This window comes from Morus notabilis, unplaced genomic scaffold (assembly GCF_000414095.1).
Source record: "Morus notabilis unplaced genomic scaffold, ASM41409v2 Scaffold232, whole genome shotgun sequence".
Lineage (NCBI taxonomy): Eukaryota > Viridiplantae > Streptophyta > Magnoliopsida > Rosales > Moraceae > Morus > Morus notabilis.
This window is the reverse complement of record NW_010366868.1, coordinates 79,292-86,589: the sequence shown is the minus strand read 5'-3', so window position 1 is coordinate 86,589 and position 7,298 is coordinate 79,292.

Sequence of the window (7,298 nt, the reverse complement as noted above, 5' to 3'; positions counted from 1 at the left end):
TATCTCCACACATAAACAAAAAAATATATATATATATATATATATATATATATATATATATTTTATCAAATCCAGACTCTCATACACTTTTAAGATATTTTTTTCTCTATCTTTTTTACCAAAAAAAAAGGACAATATGGATTTGTGTCTTACTCCACCAATCTAAACCGTATATATATATATATATATATATATATATATATATATTTTATCAAATCCAGACTCTCATACACTTTTAAGATATTTTTTTCTCTATCTTTTTTACCAAAAAAAAAGGACAATATGGATTTGTGTCTTACTCCACCAATCTAAACCGTACGTCTTTAATACAGAACCCGTCCGAGAATTCTCTTTACTATAGTTTATATTTGCATGAGAAACAGATTACAGTTATCTTTGGGAACCAGATCTTCAACCACAGGGCATATTATATGTATTGTTTAAATTAAGAATGAGATAAGAAGACTTGCTTTGATAAAATATTACAAACGATTTTATAAGATAAAGATTTGATTTGATATGATATGATTCTTCTTGGAAATAAATTTATGTTGATGAGTTGACTATTTTTACCGGTAATTATCCACATTGATATATTGATAACTCACTACAAGAAATATCAACATTAGTAGCTGACTAAAAACGCTATTAGTCACTAGCAATAGCGTTTTGTAGAGCGCTAGGACATCAGACGCTATTAAAAGTCGTAAGAAAACATAGCGTTCTAAGAGAGTTATTGAAAGCACTATAGAATTGAGGTATTATAGCGTTTAAGACAAGTTATTTTTAACCTCTTACAGCTATTTAACATGGCTACGATACAGATTAATAACTTTTTTTCCTTGTCATGTTCATACTTTTGTAGCTTTTTAAAATTATTATTGATATCCTTTTGAATTCATTCAAATAGATGGTAATTTCGAGCAACATCTTATATCTAAATAGGAACATTCAAATTAAAACATAAAACATTCAACATATCAATTGTTATCAGTATCTACCAAGTTGGCAATAAAATTACGTCTACAACATAATTCATACAATGTCCAAAACCTTAACATTCAAAACAAGTAAAGAAAACAGAGGAATAGCTGGAGATATCAAAGTATCCAAAACGTCTAACTAAGTGCAATGGTGATGTAAATCTTTCCATCTTGACAAAATGCTTTAACAAAAAAGTCATCTCCACTGTTTAATCTGTAAGAAAGTGATCCCACTACAACAAATATCATTATCAGTAGCTGACTAAAAATGCTATTAAGCACTACCAAAGACAAAGTATCTTACATATATTATTTTGTAGATAGTTAAAGAAAACTACATGAGTCTTTGTTGCCTACATACAAAACTCCGAAAAGGAAAAAAAAAAAAAAAAAAAGGTGCTATCACAATCTTGCAAATATGAAGACAAAAAAAGATTCCGTTGATGCATACCCTCCAAACTAACAAGACTTCTCTTTCCGTATCAAAGGACAACACGACCACACCAACTATAGGAGCACATGATTTGAGGGTCATGACATTACGGATAGATGGCTGGCTTTCTCCCTGTAAAGTAACTAGATTGGTAACCTATGGGAAAAAAAAAAAAAAAGAAAAAAAATGGAACAATTTCAGTATTATTTTTTAAACAGAGTGACCAACACACTGGACAGTTAGCAAATTTTTGCTTCACTAGATCAGATGAACAGGTCTGATCTGGATGACAGGATCATGGCTAGGCTCAGGAAAATGACCTTTACGGCCAGCACATTCAATGTCAAAACTCAATTTGCGAAAAGGAACCATCTCTGAAAATTCTCCTTCTGGAGTATGGCTGATCAGTTCTGAGGACAATGAGATCAAAAGGGAAAAAGCAAAATCAAGGGTCAGTCACAAAATTTTCAGATCAAAAACCCAAAAAACCTACCAGGTGCAGGATGAAAACCTTTACCTTCTTCAGACACAAACTTTGCAAGTGCTCCGGCTATGTAATCAAACAATGCCTGAAACCATATTATTACAAAATACTTCAATGTCTGAGAAAATCTGACATAAATTTGGAAACTTTTGCTCATTTAAATACTAACATCTGACGACCCAGTCATCAAATGGGGGGAATTGAAACTTCGTCAAATTCTTGTTTATCAACACGGCCTTCTTTGCCACCTAATCGGAAGTTAGTGCCCCCAAGGTCCAAAGCATAATAGAGTCCTGTCTCGTCTCTGAAAATAACAGACGAAAGTAAGCCATGAGAACTTGGCAGAAATAATGTAAAGCATCTAGACAATTTCAGTTGCATTCATTATGATCAATACGATCAAAAACAGACTTGTATCCCATCTAGACAATTTTCTATCTCATCTTTTCACTAGAGTACTCAGTACCTTTTTTTTTTTTTTTTTTTCCTTGTACTCAGTACCATTGACAATAGAGAGTTCAAATGGCATATCTTTTAATCATTATAAGAGTGACAATTACACGGTACATCACAAATAAATACAAGCACTTGGAAAATACATTTCTAAAGTTTTGGTGCTCAACAACGGAGTGTTGAGTTTAATGCTAAATTTAGCATATACTCTAGGTCAAAGGCTTTTTATTTTTTTCTTTTTCTTTCTTTGAAAATGAAATAGGGGATGACCACATTTTTCACGAGAGAACAGAAACATTTCAACTAGGTTGGTAGCTCTAGACAAACTCTGGCTCATGATTTGAAAAATCGCAAGTCAAATGAGCCTAAAAACTCAATTAAAAATTAAAAATAAATAAATAAATAAAGCAGTAACAAAGATGCTATGGCGAACCCGTATTTCTGTAAACTAACTATTGTTGCTTGGTAAACTCATAAGGGAAATAGTAGAAAATAGGTCAATATGAAAAGCTTAAGAAAGTATATAGATCAATTTTTAGTTATAGAAATTAATAGGCCATAACTTGTTAAGTGATTCATAACCAGATAAGTTATGGACAAACTTGTCAAGTTATGGTTTATAGCCAGACAAGTTATGGACAAAACCCGTGAATTATGGACAATAGCTTGTCAAGTTATGGTTCATAACCAGACAAGTTATGAACGAAAACTGTAATTTGGCATATTTATTAATTTATGTAAACTATTAGCCTATTAATTTTAATTCATCTCAAGTCTTGGTCTATTTTCCTCTTTCTCCCAACTCATAATTTAAAGTGACAACTAAAATATGACAAGCAATTATGTACAATAGAATCTAGATTTACCAAACTAATTAATTCGACCAATAACATAGTAATTTTTTATGGAAATTACATAGTCATACTGTTGGTCGATCCACATAATAATACATAGACCAGATCTTGTGCATAAAATTAATTTGTAGATAAAGGGGAAAAAGATAGAACAACCATGTGAAAGAATTGCATTAAACACGGAAGGAAAGAAGCATATATATAATTATACTTTCTGTAACCGGAGTGCCTTAAGAGTGGCTACTAATTTAATTTGCGACAAGTCAAAGTTTGGGCGGGGAAAACTTAGATTAATGCACACTTGTATCTGTCTTCTTGTATTGATTATTAATTCACTTCTTTAATTAGCCATGTCAATCACGTGTTTCTAAATATATATATATATATATATATATCTGTGTGTGTGTGGGTCTGTGTATACACGATGGAATGATCAAGATTTATATATTATTAGGCTATGCGATACAACTTAATTTGATTATTACCACAAGTGGTCAATGAATTTACAGATATATATATATAAATATATATATTATCAAAGTGAAGAAACTAAAAAAAAAACAAAACAAAAACAAAACAAAACCTTTCAAGTTCTAAACCTTAATGAAACCCAACTTCACCGAAACACATCTGATGCATTAGCTAACAAATCGATCTTTGACTAATTATGTACAGACGTAAACTAATCAGGCGGCATATTTTAGCACCTTCCACTGTCGGTAAATTCCTCATTGGACCATTATTGTTGGTTACAGAAAAATAAATAGTGATTAGAGAAAAATAATATTGTTTTCGTTGGAAATTACATAGTAATCACAAAAATAACGTACACCGGCCAGATCTTGTGTCAAATTATTTTGTAGGTAAAGGAGAAAAAAGAAAAATAGAACAACCATGTGAAGATCATTCAACAAGGAAGGAAGGAAATATATAATATTTATAATTTCGGTAGCCTTGTATCTGTCTTTTTTTCTTGATTGATTCACTTCCTTTCTTTCTTTCTTTTTTTGAACAGAATGATTTATTCACTTCTATAGCTTATGCCAATCAAGTGTTCATATATATATATATATACATATATATATGTATGTATGTAATTATGTAAATTTAATATAATATAAATATGTATATGTACACACACGACAAACACGTTGGAATCAACACTTATCTCATATGTAATTACGTGCTTCCAATATATATATAAAAGTAATTACCAAGGTATAATAAACTAATTAAGTGACAGATTTTAACACGTTCTACTACCGGTAAATCCGTCATCCAGACTACTATAAAAATACCATGTCGCAAGCTTTAGGCTTCACCACTCCAAAAGGAATTACAAAGTAGTCTCATAAGTCATAAACAATGTCTTCCTCTCATTTGTTCATCTTACTGCTTGGAGTATTTCTGACCACTCAAACTCTTGCCGATTACTATAACCAGGATGCTCCTAATTTTGGGTCACCTACGGTCGTGAACACGCCACCAAAGAATTATTGCTGCACTTTCTTTTCTGAAAGGGGTTATGTAATTATGTACACTAGTGAAAAAAATCAATAAAAAATATTTAGAGAAAAAATTAATAGTTACTTTAATAATCAATCCAAGCCGTTACAAGAGGGAGGTGATCTTCATATTTAAACCGCTCATAAAAGACTAATAACAGTTGAATTTTTTACCACAGACCCACCACGGTAGTCCAAAAAAAGTGTGTTTTTTTAACATAACCTGCATAATCAACCAATTGTATATTCATTCTTGGCATTTCACTTGGGAACTCTGTTTCTTTGATATTAGAATTGGCATAGAGGTTGTCAAAATTGGAAGATATAAATTATCGGGAAAAAAAAAAAGAACGGAGGATATGTCCAGATTTATAGTTATCTAAGTTCACCGCAGATTTAGTTTTATCCCCTCTTTTTAGCTTTACTTTCCCGTTTGAAGTTTGATTGTGTTTAGTGAGTGGAAAAATAGCCAATTATGTATTTACGACCTAACTATTTGTAGCACTAGCATAGTAGGCACCACCACGCCTTTGCTAAAAATGTTATCCATCCTACTGGAGTTTTAACCATGCGTCCTACTAGATTGAGTTCCACCTATTGGAATGAACAGGGATATACTCTGTCTTTGCATATCTTATGAATTTACAAAGTGTATAATCCCACAATCCATCTATGGTTCCGGCCAAATCCATTATCCTAAAAACGTCAAAACGTAAAACATAAAATGGTAAATTGTAAGGGACGATATGGTCAAAAAATTGCATACGTCAATGGGTCGATGTGTATTTATCTGTATGTTTATGATATATATATATATATATATGTGTGTGTGTGTGTGTGTGTGTACACGGTTTGGCTTATATATATATATGTATATATATGTATGTGTACATGTATTCGTCATATACACGATAGAATGATCAACATTTATATATTTAGGCTTGCGATTTAAGTTAATTTGATTATAATCACAAGTGATCAAAAGAATTTGCAGATATATATATATATATATATATAATGATGCTTTATCAAAGTGAATAAACTAAAGTGATAAAATTATTCAGATAAGATCTTCCTAATAAAATAAAATAACAACGAAAATTTTGGAACCACGTAGCCTAAAAATATAAAAAACTTCAGGTTCTAATCCTGAACCCAAATCTAGCGAAACACATCTCATGCATAAGCTAACAAATCGTTATTTGACTAATTATGTACAGACGTAGGTATAAACTAATTGACATATTTTACCACCTTCCGCAGTCGGTAAATTCGCCATCGGACCACTATAAAAAGACCATATCCCAAGCAATAGGCTTCACCAATCCAAAGGGAACAAAGCTAGTGCCACAAACAATGTCTTCCTCTAATTTGATCATCATACTGCTTGGAGTACTTCTCGCCACTCAAACACTTACCGATTACTATTAGCCAGAGCATGCACATAAGCCAGAGGCTCCATATGGCAAGTCACCTCCGCTCGTGAAGCCACCACTAACCACAGTGTATCCGACCCCTCCACTACAACATGGAGAGAAGCCTAATTCCCCACCAACCACAGTGTATCTGAACCTCCTCCACATATGGGGAGAATCCTAATCGGTCACTAACCTTGGTGTATGCAAACCCTCCACAACACGAAGAGAAGCGTAATCCGCCACCAATCCTGGTGTATGTGAACTCTCCACAACATGGGCAGAAGCCTGATTTGCCACCAACTCTGATGTATTAGAACCGTCCACAACACAGTGAAAGCCTAATTCACTACCAACCCCAGTGTATCTGAACCCTCCACAACACGGCGAGAAACCTAATTCGCCACCAACCAAGGTGTCTCCAAACCCTCCGCAATAAAGAGAGAAGTCTAATCCCCCACCAAGCTCGATGTATCTGAGCCCTCCACAACACAGTGAAAAGCTGAATTCACCACCAACCCCAGTGTATGTGAACCCCCCACAATGCAGTGCGAAGCCTAATTCGCCACCAACCCCGGTGTATCTGAACCCTCCACAACACGGGGCGAAGCCTAATTCGCTACCCACCCTAGTGTATCTGAACCCTCCACAACACGGCGAGAAACCTAATTCGCCACCAACCATGGTGTCTCCAAACCCTCCGCAATAAAGAGAGAAGTCTAATCCCCCACCAAGCTTGATGTATCTGAGCCCTCCACAACACAGTGAAAAGCTGAATTCACCACCAACCCCAGTGTATGTGAACCCCCCACAATACAGGGCGAAGCCTAATTCGCCACCAACCCCGGTGTATCTGAACCCTCCACAACACGGTAAGAAACCTAATTCGCCACCAACCATGGTGTCTCCAAACCCTCCGCAATAAAGAGAGAAGTCTAATCCCCCACCAAGCTTGATGTATCTGAGCCCTCCACAACACAGTGAAAAGCTGAATTCACCACCAACCCCAGTGTATGTGAACCCCCCACAATACAGGGCGAAGCCTAATTCGCCACCAACCCCGGTGTATCTGAACCCTCCACAACACGGTAAGAAACCTAATTCGCCACCAACCATGGTGTCTCCAAACCCTCCGCAATAAAGAGAGAAGTCTAATCCCCCACCAAGCTTG